Raw genomic sequence first — 26553 nt, forward strand, 5'->3', positions numbered from 1 at the left:
ACTTAGTCCGATTTCACTGACCCAGGCCTCCAAGGAGAGACCCAGCACCAGCACCGGCCGTGCCCGGAGACCCACACTTAAGCCCCCGTCCTGAGTGTTATCACCCATGGGCCTCGGTTAAAGAGCCTCGCGCCCTTGGTTCTCCATTCCACACTTAGTCAGATTTCGCTGACCCGGGCCTCCATGGAGAGACCCATCACCAGCACCTGCCGTTCCCGGGGACCCACACTTAGGCCCCCGTCCTGAGTGCTGAAAATGTCTAGAAATGTCTCACTCTTTGTGTTAGGGAAAGATACAATACTTGGGACACTTCTAGGCACTTTACATTATAGCAAAAATGCCTACAAATGTCCCACACGTTTTCATGGGGAAAAATACAAAACATGGGAGAAAAAACCTCCAAATATTGCTGAGCCCGGGGACCCACTCTAAAGCCCACACCCTGAGTGCTGAAAACGCCTAGAAATGTTCCACTCTTTGTGTCAGGGAAAAATACATTACATGGGACATTTGTAGGCGCTTTACATTATAGCAAAAATGCCTAAAAATGTCCCAACCAATCAGAATGAGCCGGACGCTTCTAGGCACTTATCATTGAGGCAAAATGCCTGGAAAAGTCCCACACCTTTGGTTTTAGGGTAATACAATACATGGGACACTTGTAGGCACTTTACATTACAGCAAAATGCCTAGAAATTTCCCAAACTAGGGGTTACGGAAGTGCAATATTTGGGTCTCTCTATGAGTAATTCAAAAGGAAACATTCCTATGATCCTCTTTAAAGGAAACACTCCTATGCTTATCTCCAAAGGATCCTTGGTTCCCGTTCTTACCCATATTTCCTATGGTTATCTCCAAAGGAATCAAAGGAAACATATGTATATCAGTTTCCTGTGTTTAGATCTCTTTCTTAGTCACATTTCACTGAACCGGGCTTTCCCGGAGAGACCAAGCACCAGCACCGGCCATGCCCTGAGACCCACACTTAAGCCCCCGTCCTGAGTGTTATCACCCATGGGCCTTGGTTAAAGAGCCTCGCGCCCTTGGTTCTCCATTCCACACTTAGTCCGATTTCGCTGACCCTGGCCTCCATGGAGAGACCAAGCACCAGCAAATGCCGTGCCCTGAGACCCACACTTAAGCCCCCGTCCTGAGTGTTATCACCCATGGGCCTTGGTTAAAGAGCCTCGCGCCCTTGGTTCTCCATTCCACACTTAGTCCGATTTCGCTGACCCAGGCCTCCATGGAGAGACCCAGCACCAGCACCGGCCGTGACCAGAGACCCACACTTTAGACCCGTCCTGAGTGTTATCACCCATGGGCCTTGGTTAAAGAGCCTCGCGCCCTTGGTTCTCCATTCCACACTTAGTCAGATTTCGCTGACCCGGGCCTCCAAGGAGAGACCAAGCACCAGCAACGGCCGTGCCCTGAGACCCACACTTAAGCCCCCGTCCTGAGTGTTATCACCCATGGGCCTTGGTTAAAGAGCCTCGCGCCCTTGGTTCTCCATTCCACACTTAGTCAGATTTCGCTGACCCGGGCCTCCAAGGAGAGACCAAGCACCAGCAACGGCCGTGCCCTGAGACCCACACTTAAGCCCCCGTCCTGAGTGTTATCACCCATGGGCCTTGGTTAAAGAGCCTCGCGCCCTTGGTTCTCCATTCCAAACTTAGTCCGATTTCGCTGACCCAGGCCTCCATGGAGAGACCCAGCACCAGGACCGGCCGTGCCCGGAGACCCACACTTTAGCCCCCGTCCTGAGTGTTATCACCCATGGGCCTTGGTTAAAGAGCCTCGCGCCCTTGGTTCTCCATTCCACACTTAGTCCGATTTCACTGACCCAGGCCTCCAAGGAGAGACCCAGCACCAGCACCGGCCGTGCCCGGAGACCCACACTTAAGCCCCCGTCCTGAGTGTTATCACCCATGGGCCTCGGTTAAAGAGCCTCGCGCCCTTGGTTCTCCATTCCACACTTAGTCAGATTTCGCTGACCCGGGCCTCCATGGAGAGACCCATCACCAGCACCGGCCGTTCCCGGGGACCCACACTTAGGCCCCCGTCCTGAGTGCTGAAAATGTCTAGAAATGTCTCACTCTTTGTGTTAGGGAAAGATACAATACTTGAGACACTTCTAGGCACTTTACATTATAGCAAAAATGCCTACAAATGTCCCACACGTTTTCATGGGGAAAAATACAAAACATGGGAGAAAAAACCTCCAAATATTGCTGAGCCCGGGGACCCACTCTAAAGCCCACACCCTGAGTGCTGAAAACGCCTAGAAATGTTCCACTCTTTGTGTCAGGGAAAAATACATTACATGTGACATTTGTAGGCGCTTTACATTATAGCAAAAATGCCTAAAAATGTCCCAACCAATCAGAATGAGCCGGACGCTTCTAGGCACTTATCATTGAGGCAAAATGCCTGGAAAAGTCCCACACCTTTGGTTTTAGGGTAATACAGTACATGGGACACTTGTAGGCACTTTACATTACAGCAAAATGCCTAGAAATGTCCCACTCTAGGGGTTACGGAAGTGCAATATTTGGGTCTCTCTATGAGTAATTCAAAAGGAAACATTCCTATGATCCTCTTTAAAGGAAACACTCCTATGCTTATCTCCAAAGGATCCTTGGTTCCCGTTCTTACCCATATTTCCTATGGTTATCTCCAAAGGAATCAAAGGAAACATATGTATATCAGTTTCCTGTGTTTAGATCTCTTTCTTAGTCACATTTCACTGAACCGGGATTTCCCGGAGAGACCAAGCACCAGAACCGGCCATGCCCTGAGACCCACACTTAAGCTCCCGTCCTGAGTGTTATCACCCATGGGCCTTGGTTAAAGAGCCTCGCGCCCTTGGTTCTCCATTCCACACTTAGTCCGATATCGCTGACCCAGGCCTCCATGGAGAGACCAAGCACCAGCAAATGCCGTGCCCTGAGACCCACACTTAAGCCCCCGTCCTGAGTGTTATCACCCATGGGCCTTGGTTAAAGAGCCTCGCGCCCTTGGTTCTCCATTCCACACTTAGTCCGATTTCCCTGACCCAGGCCTCCATGGAGAGACCCAGCACCAGCACCGGCCGTGCCCGGAGACCCACACTTAAGCCCCCGTCCTGAGTGTTATCACCCATGGGCCTCGGTTAAAGAGCCTCGCGCCCTTGGTTCTCCATTCCACACTTAGTCCGATTTCGCTGACCCAGGCCTCCATGGAGAGACCCAGCACCAGGACCGGCCGTGCCCGGAGACCCACACTTTAGCCCCCGTCCTGAGTGTTATCACCCATGGGCCTTGGTTAAAGAGCCTCGCGCCCTTGGTTCTCCATTCCACACTTAGTCCGATTTCACTGACCCAGGCCTCCAAGGAGAGACCCAGCACCAGCACCGGCCGTGCCCGGAGACCCACACTTAAGCCCCCGTCCTGAGTGTTATCACCCATGGGCCTTGGTTAAAGAGCCTCGCGCCCTTGGTTCTCCATTCCACACTTAGTCCGATTTCGCTGACCCAGGCCTCCATGGAGAGACCCAGCACCAGCACCGGCCGTGCCCGGCGACCCACACTTTAGACCCGTCCTGAGTGTTATCACCCATGGGCCTTGGTTAAAGAGCCTCGCGCCCTTGGTTCTCCATTCCACACTTAGTCAGATTTCGCTGACCCGGGCCTCCAAGGAGAGACCAAGCACCAGCACCGGCCGTGCCCTGAGACCCACACTTAAGCCCCCGTCCTGAGTGTTATCACCCATGGGCCTTGGTTAAAGAGCCTCGCGCCCTTGGTTCTCCATTCCACACTTAGTCCGATTTCGCTGACCCAGGCCTCCATGGAGAGACCCAGCACCAGCACCGGCCGTGCCCGGGGACCCACACTTAGGCCCCCGTCCTGAGTGCTGAAAATGTCTAGAAATGTCTCACTCTTTGTGTTAGGGAAAGATACAATACTTGGGACACTTCTAGGCACTTTACATTATAGCAAAAATGCCTACAAATGTCCCTTACTTTTTCATGGGGAAAAATACAAAACATGGGAGAAAAAACCTCCAAATATTGCTGAGCCCGGGGACCCACTCTAAAGCCCACACCCTGAGTGCTGAAAACGCCTAGAAATGTTCCACTCTTTGTGTCAGGGAAAACTACATTACATGGGACATTTGTAGGCGCTTTACATTATAGCAAAAATGCCTAAAAATGTCCCAACCAATCAGAATGAGCCGGACGCTTCTAGGCACTTATCATTGAGGCAAAATGCCTGGAAAAGTCCCACACCTTTGGTTTTAGGGTAATACAGTACATGGGACACTTGTAGGCACTTTACATTACAGCAAAATGCCTAGAAATGTCCCACTCTAGGGGTTACGGAAGTGCAATATTTGGGTCTCTCTATGAGTAATTCAAAAGGAAACATTCCTATGATCCTCTTTAAAGGAAACACTCCTATGCTTATCTCCAAAGGAGCCTTGGTTCCCGTTCTTACCCATATTTCCTATGGCTATCTCCAAAGGAATCAAAGGAAACATATGTATATCAGTTTCCTGTGTTTAGATCTCTTTCTTAGTCACATTTCACTGAACCGGGCTTTCACGGAGAGACCAAGCACCAGCACCGGCCGTGCCCGGGGACCCACACTTAAGCCCCCGTCCTGAGTGTTATCACCCATGGGCCTTGGTTAAAGAGCCTCGCGCCCTTGGTTCTCCATTCCACACTTAGTCCGATTTCGCTGACCCAGGCCTCCATGGAGAGACCAAGCACCAGCAAATGCCGTGCCCTGAGACCCACACTTAAGCCCCCGTCCTGAGTGTTATCACCCATGGGCCTTGGTTAAAGAGCCTCGCGCCCTTGGTTCTCCATTCCACACTTAGTCCGATTTCGCTGACCCAGGCCTCCATGGAGAGACCCAGCACCAGCACCGGCCGTGCCCGGAGACCCACACTTTAGACCCGTCCTGAGTGTTATCACCCATGGGCCTCGGTTAAAGAGCCTCGCGCCCTTGGTTCTCCATTCCACACTTAGTCAGATTTCGCTGACCCGGGCCTCCATGGAGAGACCCAGCACCAGCACCGGCCGTGCCCGGGGACCCATACTTAGGCCCCCGTCCTGAGTGCTGAAAATGCCTCGAAATGTCTCACTCTTTGTGTTAGGGAAAGATACAATACTTGGGACACTTCTAGGCACTTTACATTATAGCAAAAATGCCTACAAATGTCCTACACTTTTTCATGGGGAAAAATACAAAACATGAGAGAAAAAACCTCCAAATATTGCTGAGCCCGGGGACCCACTCTAAAGCCCACACCCTGAGTGCTGAAAACGCCTAGAAATGTTCCACTCTTTGTGTCAGGGAAAAATACATTACATGGGACATTTGTAGGCGCTTTACATTATAGCAAAAATGCCTAAAAATGTCCCAACCAATCAGAAAGAGTCGGACGCTTCTAGGCACTTATCATTGAGGCAAAATGCCTGGAAATGTCCCACACCTCTGGTGTTACAGTAATACAATACATGGGACACTTGTAGGCACTTTACATTACAGCAAAATGCCTAGAAATGTCCCACACTAGGGGTTACGGAAGTGCAATATTTGGGTCTCTCTATGAGTAATTCAAAAGGAAACATTCCTATGATCCTCTTTAAAGGAAACACTCCTATGCTTATCTCCAAACGATCCTTGGTTCCCGTTCTTACCCATATTTCCTATGGCTATCTCCAAAGGAATCAAAGGAAACATATGTATATCAGTTTCCTGTGTTTAGATATCTTTCTTAGTCACATTTCACTGAACCGGGCTTTCACGGAGAGACCAAGCACCAGCACCGGCCGTGCCCGGGGACCCACACTTAAGCCCCCGTCCTGAGTGTTATCACCCATGGGCCTTGGCTAAAGAGCCTCGCGCCCTTGGTTCTCCATTCCACACTTAGTCCAATTTCGCTGACCCAGGCCTCCATGGAGAGACCCAGCACCAGGACCGGCCGCGCCCGGAGACCCACACTTTAGCCCCCGTCCTGAGTGTTATCACCCATGGGCCTTGGTTAAAGAGCCTCGCGCCCTTGGTTCTCCATTCCACACTTAGTCAGATTTCGCTGACCCGGGCCTCCAAGGAGAGACCAAGCACCAGCAACGGCCGTGCCCTGAGACCCACACTTAAGCCCCCGTCCTGAGTGTTATCACCCATGGGCCTTGGTTAAAGAGCCTCGCGCCCTTGGTTCTCCATTCCACACTTAGTCCGATTTCACTGACCCAGGCCTCCAAGGAGAGACCCAGCACCAGCACCGGCCGTGCCCGGAGACCCACACTTAAGCCCCCGTCCTGAGTGTTATCACCCATGGGCCTCGGTTAAAGAGCCTCGCGCCCTTGGTTCTCCATTCCACACTAAGTCAGATTTCGCTGACCCGGGCCTCCATGGAGAGACCCATCACCAGCACCGGCCGTTCCCGGGGACCCACACTTAGGCCCCCGTCCTGAGTGCTGAAAATGTCTAGAAATGTCTCACTCTTTGTGTTAGGGAAAGATACAATACTTGGGACACTTCTAGGCACTTTACATTATAGCAAAAATGCCTACAAATGTCCCACACGTTTTCATGGGGAAAAATACAAAACATGGGAGAAAAAACCTCCAAATATTGCTGAGCCCGGGGACCCACTCTAAAGCCCACACCCTGAGTGCTGAAAACGCCTAGAAATGTTCCACTCTTTGTGTCAGGGAAAAATACATTACATGTGACATTTGTAGGCGCTTTACATTATAGCAAAAATGCCTAAAAATGTCCCAACCAATCAGAATGAGCCGGACGCTTCTAGGCACTTATCATTGAGGCAAAATGCCTGGAAAAGTCCCACACCTTTGGTTTTAGGGTAATACAGTACATGGGACACTTGTAGGCACTTTACATTACAGCAAAATGCCTAGAAATGTCCCACTCTAGGGGTTACGGAAGTGCAATATTTGGGTCTCTCTATGAGTAATTCAAAAGGAAACATTCCTATGATCCTCTTTAAAGGAAACACTCCTATGCTTATCTCCAAAGGATCCTTGGTTCCCGTTCTTACCCATATTTCCTATGGTTATCTCCAAAGGAATCAAAGGAAACATATGTATATCAGTTTCCTGTGTTTAGATCTCTTTCTTAGTCACATTTCACTGAACCGGGCTTTCCCGGAGAGACCAAGCACCAGAACCGGCCATGCCCTGAGACCCACACTTAAGCTCCCGTCCTGAGTGTTATCACCCATGGGCCTTGGTTAAAGAGCCTCGCGCCCTTGGTTCTCCATTCCACACTTAGTCCGATTTCGCTGACCCAGGCCTCCATGGAGAGACCAAGCACCAGCAAATGCCGTGCCCTGAGACCCACACTTAAGCCCCCGTCCTGAGTGTTATCACCCATGGGCCTTGGTTAAAGAGCCTCGCGCTCTTGGTTCTCCATTCCACACTTAGTCCGATTTCGCTGACCCAGGCCTCCATGGAGAGACCAAGCACCAGCACCGGCCGTGCCCGGAGACCCACAATTAAGCCCCCGTCCTGAGTGTTATCACCCATGGGCCTTGGTTAAAGAGCCTCGCGCCCTTGGTTCTCCATTCCACACTTAGTTCGATTTCGCTGACCCAGGCCTCCATGGAGAGACCCAGCACCAGCACCGGCCGTGCCCGGAGACCCACACTTAAGCCCCCGTCCTGAGTGTTATCACCCATGGGCCTCGGTTAAAGAGCCTCGCGCCCTTGGTTCTCCATTCCACACTTAGTCCGATTTCGCTGACCCAGGCCTCCATGGAGAGACCCAGCACCAGGACCGGCCGTGCCCGGAGACCCACACTTTAGCCCCCGTCCTGAGTGTTATCACCCATGGGCCTTGGTTAAAGAGCCTCGCGCCCTTGGTTCTCCATTCCACACTTAGTCCGATTTCACTGACCCAGGCCTCCAAGGAGAGACCCAGCACCAGCACCGGCCGTGCCCGGAGACCCACACTTAAGCCCCCGTCCTGAGTGTTATCACCCATGGGCCTCGGTTAAAGAGCCTCGCGCCCTTGGTTCTCCATTCCACACTTAGTCAGATTTCGCTGACCCGGGCCTCCATGGAGAGACCCATCACCAGCACCTGCCGTTCCCGGGGACCCACACTTAGGCCCCCGTCCTGAGTGCTGAAAATGTCTAGAAATGTCTCACTCTTTGTGTTAGGGAAAGATACAATACTTGGGACACTTCTAGGCACTTTACATTATAGCAAAAATGCCTACAAATGTCCCACACGTTTTCATGGGGAAAAATACAAAACATGGGAGAAAAAACCTCCAAATATTGCTGAGCCCGGGGACCCACTCTAAAGCCCACACCCTGAGTGCTGAAAACGCCTAGAAATGTTCCACTCTTTGTGTCAGGGAAAAATACATTACATGGGACATTTGTAGGCGCTTTACATTATAGCAAAAATGCCTAAAAATGTCCCAACCAATCAGAATGAGCCGGACGCTTCTAGGCACTTATCATTGAGGCAAAATGCCTGGAAAAGTCCCACACCTTTGGTTTTAGGGTAATACAATACATGGGACACTTGTAGGCACTTTACATTACAGCAAAATGCCTAGAAATTTCCCAAACTAGGGGTTACGGAAGTGCAATATTTGGGTCTCTCTATGAGTAATTCAAAAGGAAACATTCCTATGATCCTCTTTAAAGGAAACACTCCTATGCTTATCTCCAAAGGATCCTTGGTTCCCGTTCTTACCCATATTTCCTATGGTTATCTCCAAAGGAATCAAAGGAAACATATGTATATCAGTTTCCTGTGTTTAGATCTCTTTCTTAGTCACATTTCACTGAACCGGGCTTTCCCGGAGAGACCAAGCACCAGCACCGGCAATGCCCTGAGACCCACACTTAAGCCCCCGTCCTGAGTGTTATCACCCATGGGCCTTGGTTAAAGAGCCTCGCGCCCTTGGTTCTCCATTCCACACTTAGTCCGATTTCGCTGACCCTGGCCTCCATGGAGAGACCAAGCACCAGCAAATGCCGTGCCCTGAGACCCACACTTAAGCCCCCGTCCTGAGTGTTATCACCCATGGGCCTTGGTTAAAGAGCCTCGCGCCCTTGGTTCTCCATTCCACACTTAGTCCGATTTCACTGACCCAGGCCTCCAAGGAGAGACCCAGCACCAGCACCGGCCGTGCCCGGAGACCCACACTTAAGCCCCCGTCCTGAGTGTTATCACCCATGGGCCTCGGTTAAAGAGCCTCGCGCCCTTGGTTCTCCATTCCACACTTAGTCAGATTTCGCTGACCCGGGCCTCCATGGAGAGACCCATCACCAGCACCGGCCGTTCCCGGGGACCCACACTTAGGCCCCCGTCCTGAGTGCTGAAAATGTCTAGAAATGTCTCACTCTTTGTGTTAGGGAAAGATACAATACTTGAGACACTTCTAGGCACTTTACATTATAGCAAAAATGCCTACAAATGTCCCACACGTTTTCATGGGGAAAAATACAAAACATGGGAGAAAAAACCTCCAAATATTGCTGAGCCCGGGGACCCACTCTAAAGCCCACACCCTGAGTGCTGAAAACGCCTAGAAATGTTCCACTCTTTGTGTCAGGGAAAAATACATTACATGTGACATTTGTAGGCGCTTTACATTATAGCAAAAATGCCTAAAAATGTCCCAACCAATCAGAATGAGCCGGACGCTTCTAGGCACTTATCATTGAGGCAAAATGCCTGGAAAAGTCCCACACCTTTGGTTTTAGGGTAATACAGTACATGGGACACTTGTAGGCACTTTACATTACAGCAAAATGCCTAGAAATGTCCCACTCTAGGGGTTACGGAAGTGCAATATTTGGGTCTCTCTATGAGTAATTCAAAAGGAAACATTCCTATGATCCTCTTTAAAGGAAACACTCCTATGCTTATCTCCAAAGGATCCTTGGTTCCCGTTCTTACCCATATTTCCTATGGTTATCTCCAAAGGAATCAAAGGAAACATATGTATATCAGTTTCCTGTGTTTAGATCTCTTTCTTAGTCACATTTCACTGAACCGGGATTTCCCGGAGAGACCAAGCACCAGAACCGGCCATGCCCTGAGACCCACACTTAAGCTCCCGTCCTGAGTGTTATCACCCATGGGCCTTGGTTAAAGAGCCTCGCGCCCTTGGTTCTCCATTCCACACTTAGTCCGATATCGCTGACCCAGGCCTCCATGGAGAGACCAAGCACCAGCAAATGCCGTGCCCTGAGACCCACACTTAAGCCCCCGTCCTGAGTGTTATCACCCATGGGCCTTGGTTAAAGAGCCTCGCGCCCTTGGTTCTCCATTCCACACTTAGTCCGATTTCCCTGACCCAGGCCTCCATGGAGAGACCCAGCACCAGCACCGGCCGTGCCCGGAGACCCACACTTAAGCCCCCGTCCTGAGTGTTATCACCCATGGGCCTCGGTTAAAGAGCCTCGCGCCCTTGGTTCTCCATTCCACACTTAGTCCGATTTCGCTGACCCAGGCCTCCATGGAGAGACCCAGCACCAGGACCGGCCGTGCCCGGAGACCCACACTTTAGCCCCCGTCCTGAGTGTTATCACCCATGGGCCTTGGTTAAAGAGCCTCGCGCCCTTGGTTCTCCATTCCACACTTAGTCCGATTTCACTGACCCAGGCCTCCAAGGAGAGACCCAGCACCAGCACCGGCCGTGCCCGGAGACCCACACTTAAGCCCCCGTCCTGAGTGTTATCACCCATGGGCCTCGGTTAAAGAGCCTCGCGCCCTTGGTTCTCCATTCCACACTTAGTCAGATTTCGCTGACCCGGGCCTCCATGGAGAGACCCATCACCAGCACCGGCCGTTCCAGGGGACCCACACTTAGGCCCCCGTCCTGAGTGCTGAAAATGTCTAGAAATGTCTCACTCTTTGTGTTAGGGAAAGATACAATACTTGGGACACTTCTAGGCACTTTACATTATAGCAAAAATGCCTACAAATGTCCCACACGTTTTCATGGGGAAAAATACAAAACATGGGAGAAAAAACCTCCAAATATTGCTGAGCCCGGGGACCCACTCTAAAGCCCACACCCTGAGTGCTGAAAACGCCTAGAAATGTTCCACTCTTTGTGTCAGAGAAAAATACATTACATGGGACATTTGTAGGCGCTTTACATTATAGCAAAAATGCCTAAAAATGTCCAAACCAATCAGAATGAGCCGGACGCTTCTAGGCACTTATCATTGAGGCAAAATGCCTGGAAAAGTCCCACACCTTTGGTTTTAGGGTAATACAATACATGGGACACTTGTAGGCACTTTACATTACAGCAAAATGCCTAGAAATTTCCCAAACTAGGGGTTACGGAAGTGCAATATTTGGGTCTCTCTATGAGTAATTCAAAAGGAAACATTCCTATGATCCTCTTTAAAGGAAACACTCCTATGCTTATCTCCAAAGGATCCTTGGTTCCCGTTCTTACCCATATTTCCTATGGTTATCTCCAAAGGAATCAAAGGAAACATATGTATGTCAGTTTCCTGTGTTTAGATCTCTTTCTTAGTCACATTTCACTGAACCGGGCTTTCCCGGAGAGACCAAGCACCAGCACCGGCCATGCCCTGAGACCCACACTTAAGCCCCCGTCCTGAGTGTTATCACCCATGGGCCTTGGTTAAAGAGCCTCGCGCCCTTGGTTCTCCATTCCACACTTAGTCCGATTTCGCTGACCCTGGCCTCCATGGAGAGACCAAGCACCAGCAAATGCCGTGCCCTGAGACCCACACTTAAGCCCCCGTCCTGAGTGTTATCACCCATGGGCCTTGGTTAAAGAGCCTCGCGCCCTTGGTTCTCCATTCCACACTTAGTCCGATTTCGCTGACCCAGGCCTCCATGGAGAGACCCAGCACCAGCACCGGCCGTGACCGGAGACCCACACTTTAGACCCGTCCTGAGTGTTATCACCCATGGGCCTTGGTTAAAGAGCCTCGCGCCCTTGGTTCTCCATTCCACACTTAGTCAGATTTCGCTGACCCGGGCCTCCAAGGAGAGACCAAGCACCAGCACCGGCCGTGCCCTGAGACCAACACTTAAGCCCCCGTCCTGAGTGTTATCACCCATGGGCCTTGGTTAAAGAGCCTCGCGCCCTTGGTTCTCCATTCCACACTTAGTCCGATTTCGCTGACCCAGGCCTCCATGGAGAGACCCAGCACCAGCACCGGCCGTGCCCGGGGACCCACACTTAGGCCCCCGTCCTGAGTGCTGAAAATGTCTAGAAATGTCTCACTCTTTGTGTTAGGGAAAGATACATTACTTGGGACACTTCTAGGCACTTTACATTATAGCAAAAATGCCTACAAATGTCCCACACGTTTTCATGGGGAAAAATACAAAACATGGGAGAAAAAACCTCCAAATATTGCTGAGCCCGGGGACCCACTCTAAAGCCCACACCCTGAGTGCTGAAAACGCCTAGAAATGTTCCACTCTTTGTGTCAGGGAAAAATACATTACATGGGACATTTGTAGGCGCTTTACATTATAGCAAAAATGCCTAAAAATGTCACAACCAATCAGAATGAGCCGGACGCTTCTAGGCACTTATCATTGAGGCAAAATGCCTGGAAAAGTCCCACACCTTTGGTTTTAGGGTAATACAATACATGGGACACTTGTAGGCACTTTACATTACAGCAAAATGCCTAGAAATTTCCCAAACTAGGGGTTACGGAAGTGCAATATTTGGGTCTCTCTATGAGTAATTCAAAAGGAAACATTCCTATGATCCTCTTTAAAGGAAACACTCCTATGCTTATCTCCAAAGGATCCTTGGTTCCCGTTCTTACCCATATTTCCTATGGTTATCTCCAAAGGAATCAAAGGAAACATATGTATATCAGTTTCCTGTGTTTAGATCTCTTTCTTAGTCACATTTCACTGAACCGGGCTTTCCCGGAGAGACCAAGCACCAGCACCGGCCATGCCCTGAGACCCACACTTAAGCCCCCGTCCTGAGTGTTATCACCCATGGGCCTTGGTTAAAGAGCCTCGCGCCCTTGGTTCTCCATTCCACACTTAGTCCGATTTCGCTGACCCTGGCCTCCATGGAGAGACCAAGCACCAGCAAATGCCGTGCCCTGAGACCCACACTTAAGCCCCCGTCCTGAGTGTTATCACCCATGGGCCTTGGTTAAAGAGCCTCGCGCCCTTGGTTCTCCATTCCACACTTAGTCCGATTTCGCTGACCCAGGCCTCCATGGAGAGACCCAGCACCAGCACCGGCCGTGACCGGAGACCCACACTTTAGACCCGTCCTGAGTGTTATCACCCATGGGCCTTGGTTAAAGAGCCTCGCGCCCTTGGTTCTCCATTCCACACTTAGTCAGATTTCGCTGACCCGGGCCTCCAAGGAGAGACCAAGCACCAGCAACGGCCGTGCCCTGAGACACACACTTAAGCCCCCGTCCTGAGTGTTATCACCCATGGGCCTTGGTTAAAGAGCCTCGCGCCCTTGGTTCTCCATTCCACACTTAGTCCGATTTCACTGACCCAGGCCTCCAAGGAGAGACCCAGCACCAGCACCGGCCGTGCCCGGAGACCCACACTTAAGCCCCCGTCCTGAGTGTTATCACCCATGGGCCTCGGTTAAAGAGCCTCGCGCCCTTGGTTCTCCATTCCACACTTAGTCAGATTTCGCTGACCCGGGCCTCCATGGAGAGACCCAGCACCAGGACCGGCCGTGCCCGGGGACCCACACTTAGGCCCCCGTCCTGAGTGCTGAAAATGTCTAGAAATGTCTCACTCTTTGTGTTAGGGAAAGATACAATACTTGGGACACTTCTAGGCACTTTACATTATAGCAAAAATGCCTACAAATGTCCCACACTTTTTCATGGGGAAAAATACAAAACATGGGAGAAAAAACCTCCAAATATTGCTGAGCCCGGGGACCCACTCTAAAGCCCACACCCTGAGTGCTGAAAACGCCTAGAAATGTTCCACTCTTTGTGTCAGGGAAAACTACATTACATGGGACATTTGTAGGCGCTTTACATTATAGCAAAAATGCCTAAAAATGTCCCAACCAATCAGAATGAGCCGGACGCTTCTAGGCACTTATCATTGAGGCAAAATGCCTGGAAAAGTCCCACACCTTTGGTTTTAGGGTAATACAGTACATGGGACACTTGTAGGCACTTTACATTACAGCAAAATGCCTAGAAATGTCCCACTCTAGGGGTTACGGAAGTGCAATATTTGGGTCTCTCTATGAGTAATTCAAAAGGAAACATTCCTATGATCCTCTTTAAAGGAAACACTCCTATGCTTATCTCCAAAGGAGCCTTGGTTCCCGTTCTTACCCATATTTCCTGTGGCTATCTCCAAAGGAATCAAAGGAAACATATGTATATCAGTTTCCTGTGTTTAGATCTCTTTCTTAGTCACATTTCACTGAACCGGGCTTTCACGGAGAGACCAAGCACCAGCACCGGCCGTGCCCGGGGACCCACACTTAAGCCCCCGTCCTGAGTGTTATCACCCATGGGCCTTGGCTAAAGAGCCTCGCGCCCTTGGTTCTCCATTCCACACTTAGTCCAATTTCGCTGACCCAGGCCTCCATGGAGAGACCCAGCACCAGCACCGGCCGTGCCCGGAGACCCACACTTTAGCCCCCGTCCTGAGTGTTATCACCCATGGGCCTTGGTTAAAGAGCCTCGCGCCCTTGGTTCTCCATTCCACACTTAGTCAGATTTCGCTGACCCGGGCCTCCAAGGAGAGACCAAGCACCAGCAACGGCCGTGCCCTGAGACCCACACTTTAGCCCCCGTCCTGAGTGTTATCACCCATGGGCCTTGGTTAAAGAGCCTCGCGCCCTTGGTTCTCCATTCCACACTTAGTCCGATTTCACTGACCCAGGCCTCCAAGGAGAGACCCAGCACCAGCACCGGCCGTGCCCGGAGACCCACACTTAAGCCCCCGTCCTGAGTGTTATCACCCATGGGCCTCGGTTAAAGAGCCTCGCGCCCTTGGTTCTCCATTCCACACTTAGTCAGATTTCGCTGACCCGGGCCTCCATGGAGAGACCCATCACCAGCACCGGCCGTTCCCGGGGACCCACACTTAGGCCCCCGTCCTGAGTGCTGAAAATGTCTAGAAATGTCTCACTCTTTGTGTTAGGGAAAGATACAATACTTGGGACACTTCTAGGCACTTTACATTATAGCAAAAATGCCTACAAATGTCCCACACGTTTTCATGGGGAAAAATACAAAACATGGGAGAAAAAACCTCCAAATATTGCTGAGCCCGGGGACCCACTCTAAAGCCCACACCCTGAGTGCTGAAAACGCCTAGAAATGTTCCACTCTTTGTGTCAGGGAAAAATACATTACATGTGACATTTGTAGGCGCTTTACATTATAGCAAAAATGCCTAAAAATGTCCCAACCAATCAGAATGAGCCGGACGCTTCTAGGCACTTATCATTGAGGCAAAATGCCTGGAAAAGTCCCACACCTTTGGTTTTAGGGTAATACAGTACATGGGACACTTGTAGGCACTTTACATTACAGCAAAATGCCTAGAAATGTCCCACTCTAGGGGTTACGGAAGTGCAATATTTGGGTCTCTCTATGAGTAATTCAAAAGGAAACATTCCTATGATCCTCTTTAAAGGAAACACTCCTATGCTTATCTCCAAAGGATCCTTGGTTCCCGTTCTTACCCATATTTCCTATGGTTATCTCCAAAGGAATCAAAGGAAACATATGTATATCAGTTTCCTGTGTTTAGATCTCTTTCTTAGTCACATTTCACTGAACCGGGCTTTCCCGGAGAGACCAAGCACCAGAACCGGCCATGCCCTGAGACCCACACTTAAGCTCCCGTCCTGAGTGTTATCACCCATGGGCCTTGGTTAAAGAGCCTCGCGCCCTTGGTTCTCCATTCCACACTTAGTCCGATTTCGCTGACCCAGGCCTCCATGGAGAGACCAAGCACCAGCAAATGCCGTGCCCTGAGACCCACACTTAAGCCCCCGTCCTGAGTGTTATCACCCATGGGCCTTGGTTAAAGAGCCTCGCGCCCTTGGTTCTCCATTCCACACTTAGTCCGATTTCGCTGACCCAGGCCTCCATGGAGAGACCCAGCACCAGCACCGGCCGTGCCCGGCGACCCACACTTTAGACCCGTCCTGAGTGTTATCACCCATGGGCCTTGGTTAAAGAGCCTCGCGCCCTTGGTTCTCCATTCCACACTTAGTCAGATTTCGCTGACCCGGGCCTCCATGGAGAGACCCATCACCAGCACCGGCCGTTCCCGGGGACCCACACTTAGGCCCCCGTCCTGAGTGCTGAAAATGTCTAGAAATGTCTCACTCTTTGTGTTAGGGAAAGATACAATACTTGGGACACTTCTAGGCACTTTACATTATAGCAAAAATGCCTACAAATGTCCCACACGTTTTCATGGGGAAAAATACAAAACATGGGAGAAAAAACCTCCAAATATTGCTGAGCCCGGGGACCCACTCTAAAGCCCACACCCTGAGTGCTGAAAACGCCTAGAAATGTTCCACTCTTTGTGTCAGGGAAAAATACATTACATGGGACATTTGTAGGCGCTTTACATTATAGCAAAAATGCCTAAAAATGTCCCAACCAATCAGAATGAGCCGGACGCTTCTAGGCACTTATCATTGAGGCAAAATGCCTGGAAAAGTCCCACACCTTTGGTTTTAGGGTAATACAATACATGGGACACTTGTAGGCACTTTACATTACAGCAAAATGCCTAGAAATTTCCCAAACTAGGGGTTACGGAAGTGCAATATTTGGGTCTCTCTATGAGTAATTCAAAAGGAAACATTCCTATGATCCTCTTTAAAGGAAACACTCCTATGCTTATCTCCAAAGGATCCTTGGTTCCCGTTCTTACCCATATTTCCTATGGTTATCTCCAAAGGAATCAAAGGAAACATATGTATGTCAGTTTCCTGTGTTTAGATCTCTTTCTTAGTCACATTTCACTGAACCGGGCTTTCCCGGAGAGACCAAGCACCAGCACCGGCCATGCCCTGAGACCCACACTTAAGCCCCCGTCCTGAGTGTTATCACCCATGGGCCTTGGTTAAAGAGCCTCGCGCCCTTGGTTCTCCATTCCACACTTAGTCCGATTTCGCTGACCCTGGCCTCCATGGAGAGACCAAGCACCAGCAAATGCCGTGCCCTGAGACCCACACTTAAGCCCCCGTCCTGAGTGTTATCACCCATGGGCCTTGGTTAAAGAGCCTCGCGCCCTTGGTTCTCCATTCCACACTTAGTCCGATTTCGCTGACCCAGGCCTCCATGGAGAGACCCAGCACCAGCACCGGCCGTGACCGGAGACCCACACTTTAGACCCGTCCTGAGTGTTATCACCCATGGGCCTTGGTTAAAGAGCCTCGCGCCCTTGGTTCTCCATTCCACACTTAGTCAGATTTCGCTGACCCGGGCCTCCAAGGAGAGACCAAGCACCAGCACCGGCCGTGCCCTGAGACCAACACTTAAGCCCCCGTCCTGAGTGTTATCACCCATGGGCCTCGGTTAAAGAGCCTCGCGCCCTTGGTTCTCCATTCCACACTTAGTCAGATTTCGCTGACCCGGGCCTCCATGGAGAGACCCATCACCAGCACCGGCCGTTCCCGGGGACCCACACTTAGGCCCCCGTCCTGAGTGCTGAAAATGTCTAGAAATGTCTCACTCTTTGTGTTAGGGAAAGATACAATACTTGAGACACTTCTAGGCACTTTACATTATAGCAAAAATGCCTACAAATGTCCCACACGTTTTCATGGGGAAAAATACAAAACATGGGAGAAAAAACCTCCAAATATTGCTGAGCCCGGGGACCCACTCTAAAGCCCACACCCTGAGTGCTGAAAACGCCTAGAAATGTTCCACTCTTTGTGTCAGGGAAAAATACATTACATGTGACATTTGTAGGCGCTTTACATTATAGCAAAAATGCCTAAAAATGTCCCAACCAATCAGAATGAGCCGGACGCTTCTAGGCACTTATCATTGAGGCAAAATGCCTGGAAAAGTCCCACACCTTTGGTTTTAGGGTAATACAGTACATGGGACACTTGTAGGCACTTTACATTACAGCAAAATGCCTAGAAATGTCCCACTCTAGGGGTTACGGAAGTGCAATATTTGGGTCTCTCTATGAGTAATTCAAAAGGAAACATTCCTATGATCCTCTTTAAAGGAAACACTCCTATGCTTATCTCCAAAGGATCCTTGGTTCCCGTTCTTACCCATATTTCCTATGGTTATCTCCAAAGGAATCAAAGGAAACATATGTATATCAGTTTCCTGTGTTTAGATCTCTTTCTTAGTCACATTTCACTGAACCGGGATTTCCCGGAGAGACCAAGCACCAGAACCGGCCATGCCCTGAGACCCACACTTAAGCTCCCGTCCTGAGTGTTATCACCCATGGGCCTTGGTTAAAGAGCCTCGCGCCCTTGGTTCTCCATTCCACACTTAGTCCGATTTCGCTGACCCAGGCCTCCATGGAGAGACCAAGCACCAGCAAATGCCGTGCCCTGAGACCCACACTTAAGCCCCCGTCCTGAGTGTTATCACCCATGGGCCTTGGTTAAAGAGCCTCGCGCCCTTGGTTCTCCATTCCACACTTAGTCCGATTTCCCTGACCCAGGCCTCCATGGAGAGACCCAGCACCAGCACCGGCCGTGCCCGGCGACCCACACTTTAGACCCGTCCTGAGTGTTATCACCCATGGGCCTTGGTTAAAGAGCCTCGCGCCCTTGGTTCTCCATTCCACACTTAGTCCGATTTCGCTGACCCAGGCCTCCATGGAGAGACCCAGCACCAGCACCGGCCGTGCCCGGGGACCCACACTTAGGCCCCCGTCCTGAGTGCTGAAAATGTCTAGAAATGTCTCACTCTTTGTGTTAGGGAAAGATACATTACTTGGGACACTTCTAGGCACTTTACATTATAGCAAAAATGCCTACAAATGTCCCACACTTTTTTATGGGGAAAAATACAAAACATGGGAGAAAAAACCTCCAAATATTGCTGAGCCCGGGGACCCACTCTAAAGCCCACACCCTGAGTGCTGAAAACGCCTAGAAATGTTCCACTCTTTGTGTCAGGGAAAAATACATTACATGGGACATTTGTAGGCGCTTTACATTATAGCAAAAATGCCTAAAAATGTCCCAACCAATCAGAATGAGCCGGACGCTTCTAGGCACTTATCATTGAGGCAAAATGCCTGGAAAAGTCCCACACCTTTGGTTTTAGGGTAATACAGTACATGGGACACTTGTAGGCACTTTACATTACAGCAAAATGCCTAGAAATGTCCCACTCTAGGGGTTACGGAAGTGCAATATTTGGGTCTCTCTATGAGTAATTCAAAAGGAAACATTCCTATGATCCTCTTTAAAGGAAACACTCCTATGCTTATCTCCAAAGGAGCCTTGGTTCCCGTTCTTACCCATATTTCCTATGGCTATCTCCAAAGGAATCAAAGGAAACATATGTATATCAGTTTCCTGTGTTTAGATCTCTTTCTTAGTCACATTTCACTGAACCGGGCTTTCACGGAGAGACCAAGCACCAGCACCGGCCGTGCCCGGGGACCCACACTTAAGCCCCCGTCCTGAGTGTTATCACCCATGGGCCTTGGCTAAAGAGCCTCGCGCCCTTGGTTCTCCATTCCACACTTAGTCCAATTTCGCTGACCCAGGCCTCCATGGAGAGACCCAGCACCAGGACCGGCCGTGCCCGGAGACCCACACTTTAGCCCCCGTCTTGAGTGTTATCACCCATGGGCCTTGGTTAAAGAGCCTCGCGCCCTTGGTTCTCCATTCCACACTTAGTCCGATTTCGCTGACCCGGGCCTCCAAGGAGAGACCAAGCACCAGCAACGGCCGTGCCCTGAGACCCACACTTAAGCCCCCGTCCTGAGTGTTATCACCCATGGGCCTTGGTTAAAGAGCCTTGCGCCCTTAGTTCTCCATTCCACACTTAGTCCGATTTCGCTGACCCAGGCCTCCATGGAGAGACCCAGCACCAGGACCGGCCGTGCCCGGAGACCCACACTTTAGCCCCCGTCCTGAGTGTTATCACCCATGGGCCTTGGTTAAAGAGCCTCGCGCCCTTGGTTCTCCATTCCACACTTAGTCCGATTTCACTGACCCAGGCCTCCATGGAGAGACCCAGCACCAGCACCGGCCGTGCCCGGAGACCCACACTTAAGCCCCCGTCCTGAGTGTTATCACCCATGGGCCTCGGTTAAAGAGCCTCGCGCCCTTGGTTCTCCATTCCACACTTAGTCCGATTTCGCTGACCCAGGCCTCCATGGAGAGACCCAGCACCAGGACCGGCCGTGCCCGGAGACCCACACTTTAGCCCCCGTCCTGAGTGTTATCACCCATGGGCCTTGGTTAAAGAGCCTCGCGCCCTTGGTTCTCCATTCCACACTTAGTCCGATTTCACTGACCCAGGCCTCCAAGGAGAGACCCAGCACCAGCACCGGCCGTGCCCGGAGACCCACACTTAAGCCCCCGTCCTGAGTGTTATCACCCATGGGCCTCGGTTAAAGAGCCTCGCGCCCTTGGTTCTCCATTCCACACTTAGTCAGATTTCGCTGACCCGGGCCTCCATGGAGAGACCCATCACCAGCACCGGCCGTTCCCGGGGACCCACACTTAGGCCCCCGTCCTGAGTGCTGAAAATGTCTAGAAATGTCTCACTCTTTGTGTTAGGGAAAGATACAATACTTGGGACACTTCTAGGCACTTTACATTATAGCAAAAATGCCTACAAATGTCCCACACGTTTTCATGGGGAAAAATACAAAACATGGGAGAAAAAACCTCCAAATATTGCTGAGCCCGGGGACCCACTCTAAAGCCCACACCCTGAGTGCTGAAAACGCCTAGAAATGTTCCACTCTTTGTGTCAGGGAAAAATACATTACATGGGACATTTGTAGGCGCTTTACATTATAGCAAAAATGCCTAAAAATGTCCAAACCAATCAGAATGAGCCGGACGCTTCTAGGCACTTATCATTGAGGCAAAATGCCTGGAAAAGTCCCACACCTTTGGTTTTAGGGTAATACAATACATGGGACACTTGTAGGCACTTTACATTACAGCAAAATGCCTAGAAATTTCCCAAACTAGGGGTTACGGAAGTGCAATATTTGGGTCTCTCTATGAGTAATTCAAAAGGAAACATTCCTATGATCCTCTTTAAAGGAAACACTCCTATGCTTATCTCCAAAGGATCCTTGGTTCCCGTTCTTACCCATATTTCCTATGGTTATCTCCAAAGGAATCAAAGGAAACATATGTATGTCAGTTTCCTGTGTTTAGATCTCTTTCTTAGTCACATTTCACTGAACCGGGCTTTCCCGGAGAGACCAAGCACCAGCACCGGCCATGCCCTGAGACCCACACTTAAGCCCCCGTCCTGAGTGTTATCACCCATGGGCCTTGGTTAAAGAGCCTCGCGCCCTTGGTTCTCCATTCCACACTTAGTCCGATTTCGCTGACCCAGGCCTCCATGGAGAGACCCAGCACCAGCACCGGCCGTGACCGGAGACCCACACTTTAGACCCGTCCTGAGTGTTATCACCCATGGGCCTTGGTTAAAGAGCCTCGCGCCCTTGGTTCTCCATTCCACACTTAGTCAGATTTCGCTGACCCGGGCCTCCAAGGAGAGACCAAGCACCAGCAACGGCCGTGCCCTGAGACCCACACTTAAGCCCCCGTCCTGAGTGTTATCACCCATGGGCCTTGGTTAAAGAGCCTCGCGCCCTTGGTTCTCCATTCCACACTTAGTCCGATTTCACTGACCCAGGCCTCCAAGGAGAGACCCAGCACCAGCACCGGCCGTTCCCGGGGACCCACACTTAGGCCCCCGTCCTGAGTGCTGAAAATGTCTAGAAATGTCTCACTCTTTGTGTTAGGGAAAGATACAATACTTGGGACACTTCTAGGCACTTTACATTATAGCAAAAATGCCTACAAATGTCCCACACGTTTTCATGGGGAAAAATACAAAACATGGGAGAAAAAACCTCCAAATATTGCTGAGCCCGGGGACCCACTCTAAAGCCCACACCCTGAGTGCTGAAAACGCCTAGAAATGTTCCACTCTTTGTGTCAGGGAAAAATACATTACATGGGACATTTGTAGGCGCTTTACATTATAGCAAAAATGCCTAAAAATGTCACAACCAATCAGAATGAGCCGGACGCTTCTAGGCACTTATCATTGAGGCAAAATGCCTGGAAAAGTCCCACACCTTTGGTTTTAGGGTAATACAATACATGGGACACTTGTAGGCACTTTACATTACAGCAAAATGCCTAGAAATTTCCCAAACTAGGGGTTACGGAAGTGCAATATTTGGGTCTCTCTATGAGTAATTCAAAAGGAAACATTCCTATGATCCTCTTTAAAGGAAACACTCCTATGCTTATCTCCAAAGGATCCTTGGTTCCCGTTCTTACCCATATTTCCTATGGTTATCTCCAAAGGAATCAAAGGAAACATATGTATATCAGTTTCCTGTGTTTAGATCTCTTTCTTAGTCACATTTCACTGAACCGGGCTTTCCCGGAGAGACCAAGCACCAGCACCGGCCATGCCCTGAGACCCACACTTAAGCCCCCGTCCTGAGTGTTATCACCCATGGGCCTTGGTTAAAGAGCCTCGCGCCCTTGGTTCTCCATTCCACACTTAGTCCGATTTCGCTGACCCTGGCCTCCATGGAGAGACCAAGCACCAGCAAATGCCGTGCCCTGAGACCCACACTTAAGCCCCCGTCCTGAGTGTTATCACCCATGGGCCTTGGTTAAAGAGCCTCGCGCCCTTGGTTCTCCATTCCACACTTAGTCCGATTTCGCTGACCCAGGCCTCCATGGAGAGACCCAGCACCAGCACCGGCCGTGACCGGAGACCCACACTTTAGACCCGTCCTGAGTGTTATCACCCATGGGCCTTGGTTAAAGAGCCTCGCGCCCTTGGTTCTCCATTCCACACTTAGTCAGATTTCGCTGACCCGGGCCTCCAAGGAGAGACCAAGCACCAGCAACGGCCGTGCCCTGAGACCCACACTTAAGCCCCCGTCCTGAGTGTTATCACCCATGGGCCTTGGTTAAAGAGCCTCGCGCCCTTGGTTCTCCATTCCACACTTAGTCCGATTTCACTGACCCAGGCCTCCAAGGAGAGACCCAGCACCAGCACCGGCCGTGCCCGGAGACCCACACTTAAGCCCCCGTCCTGAGTGTTATCACCCATGGGCCTCGGTTAAAGAGCCTCGCGCCCTTGGTTCTCCATTCCACACTTAGTCAGATTTCGCTGACCCGGGCCTCCATGGAGAGACCCATCACCAGCACCGGCCGTTCCCGGGGACCCACACTTAGGCCCCCGTCCTGAGTGCTGAAAATGTCTAGAAATGTCTCACTCTTTGTGTTAGGGAAAGATACAATACTTGGGACACTTCTAGGCACTTTACATTATAGCAAAAATGCCTACAAATGTCCCACACGTTTTCATGGGGAAAAATACAAAACATGGGAGAAAAAACCTCCAAATATTGCTGAGCCCGGGGACCCACTCTAAAGCCCACACCCTGAGTGCTGAAAACGCCTAGAAATGTTCCACTCTTTGTGTCAGGGAAAAATACATTACATGGGACATTTGTAGGCGCTTTACATTATAGCAAAAATGCCTAAAAATGTCACAACCAATCAGAATGAGCCGGACGCTTCTAGTCACTTATCATTGAGGCAAAATGCCTGGAAAAGTCCCACACCTTTGGTTTTAGGGTAATACAATACATGGGACACTTGTAGGCACTTTACATTACAGCAAAATGCCTAGAAATTTCCCAAACTAGGGGTTACGGAAGTGCAATATTTGGGTCTCTCTATGAGTAATTCAAAAGGAAACATTCCTATGATCCTCTTTAAAGGAAACACTCCTATGCTTATCTCCAAAGGATCCTTGGTTCCCGTTCTTACCCATATTTCCTATGGTTATCTCCAAAGGAATCAAAGGAAACATATGTATATCAGTTTCCTGTGTTTAGATCTCTTTCTTAGTCACATTTCACTGAACCGGGCTTTCCCGGAGAGACCAAGCACCAGCACCGGCCATGCCCTGAGACCCACACTTAAGCCCCCGTCCTGAGTGTTATCACCCATGGGCCTTGGTTAAAGAGCCTCGCGCCCTTGGTTCTCCATTCCACACTTAGTCCGATTTCGCTGACCCTGGCCTCCATGGAGAGACCAAGCACCAGCAAATGCCGTGCCCTGAGACCCACACTTAAGCCCCCGTCCTGAGTGTTATCACCCATGGGCCTTGGTTAAAGAGCCTCGCGCCCTTGGTTCTCCATTCCACACTTAGTCCGATTTCGCTGACCCAGGCCTCCATGGAGAGACCCAGCACCAGCACCGGCCGTGACCGGAGACCCACACTTTAGACCCGTCCTGAGTGTTATCACCCATGGGCCTTGGTTAAAGAGCCTCGCGCCCTTGGTTCTCCATTCCACACTTAGTCAGATTTCGCTGACCCGGGCCTCCAAGGAGAGACCAAGCACCAGCAACGGCCGTGCCCTGAGACCCACACTTAAGCCCCCGTCCTGAGTGTTATCACCCATGGGCCTCGGTTAAAGAGCCTCGCGCCCTTGGTTCTCCATTCCACACTTAGTCAGATTTCGCTGACCCGGGCCTCCATGGAGAGACCCAGCACCAGCACCGGCCGTGCCCGGGGACCCATACTTAGGCCCCCGTCCTGAGTGCTGAAAATGCCTCGAAATGTCTCACTCTTTGTGTTAGGGAAAGATACAATACTTGGGACACTTCTAGGCACTTTACATTATAGCAAAAATGCCTACAAATGTCCTACACTTTTTCATGGGGAAAAATACAAAACATGGGAGAAAAAACCTCCAAATATTGCTGAGGCCGGGGACCCACTCTAAAGCCCACACCCTGAGTGCTGAAAACGCCTAGAAATGTTCCACTCTTTGTGTCAGGGAAAAATATCATTACATGGGACATTTGTAGGCGCTTTACATTATAGCAAAAATGCCTAAAAATGTCCCAACCAATCAGAAAGAGTCGGACGCTTCTAGGCACCTATCATTGAGGCAAAATGCCTGGAAATGTCCCACACCTCTGGTGTTACGGTAATACAATACATGGGACACTTGTAGGCACTTTACATTACAGCAAAATGCCTAGAAATGTCCCACACTGGGGGTTACGGAAGTGCAATATTTGGGTCTCTCTATGAGTAATTCAAAAGGAAACATTCCTATGATCCTCTTTAAAGGAAACACTCCTATGCTTATCTCCAAACGATCCTTGATACCCGTTCTTACCCATATTTCCTATGGCTATCTCCAAAGGAATCAAAGGAAACATATGTATATCAGTTTCCTGTGTTTAGATCTCTTTCTTAGTCACATTTCACTGAACCGGGCTTTCACGGAGAGACCAAGCACCAGCACCGGCCGTGCCCGGGGACCCACACTTAAGTCCCCCTCTTGAGTGTTATCACCCATGGGCCTGGGTTAAAGAGCCTGGCGCTCTTGGTTCTCCATTTCACACTTAGTCAGATTTCGCTGACCCGGGCCTCCAAGGAGAGACCAAGCATCAGCACCGGCCGTGCCCTGAAACCCACACTTAAGCCCCCGTCCTGAGTGTTATCACCCATGGGCCTTGGTTAAAGAGCCTCGCGCTCTTGGTTCTCCATTCCACACTTAGTCCGATTTCGCTGACCCAGGTCTCCATGGAGAGACCAAGCACCAGCACCGGCCGTGCCCGGAGACCCACAATTAAGCCCCCGTCCTGAGTGTTATCACCCATGGGCCTTGGTTAAAGAGACTCGCGCCCTTGGTTCTCCATTCCACACTTAGTTCGATTTCGCTGACCCAGGCCTCCATGGAGAGACCCAGCACCAGCACCGGCCGTGCCCGGAGACCCACACTTAAGCCCCCGTCCTGAGTGTTATCACCCATGGGCCTCGGTTAAAGAGCCTCGCGCCCTTGGTTCTCCATTCCACACATAGTCCGATTTCGCTGACCCAGGCCTCCATGGAGAGACCCAGCACCAGGACCGGCCGTGCCCGGAGACCCACACTTTAGCCCCCGTCCTGAGTGTTATCACCCATGGGCCTTGGTTAAAGAGCCTCGCGCCCTTGGTTCTCCATTCCACACTTAGTCCGATTTCACTGACCCAGGCCTCCAAGGAGAGACCCAGCACCAGCACCGGCCGTGCCCGGAGACCCACACTTAAGCCCCCGTCCTGAGTGTTATCACCCATGGGCCTCGGTTAAAGAGCCTCGCGCCCTTGGTTCTCCATTCCACACTTAGTCAGATTTCGCTGACCCGGGCCTCCATGGAGAGACCCATCACCAGCACCGGCCGTTCCCGGGGACCCACACTTAGGCCCCCGTCCTGAGTGCTGAAAATGTCTAGAAATGTCTCACTCTTTGTGTTAGGGAAAGATACAATACTTGGGACACTTCTAGGCACTTTACATTATAGCAAAAAT

This window comes from Pleuronectes platessa, chromosome 9 (genome assembly GCF_947347685.1).
Source record: "Pleuronectes platessa chromosome 9, fPlePla1.1, whole genome shotgun sequence".
Lineage (NCBI taxonomy): Eukaryota > Metazoa > Chordata > Actinopteri > Pleuronectiformes > Pleuronectidae > Pleuronectes > Pleuronectes platessa.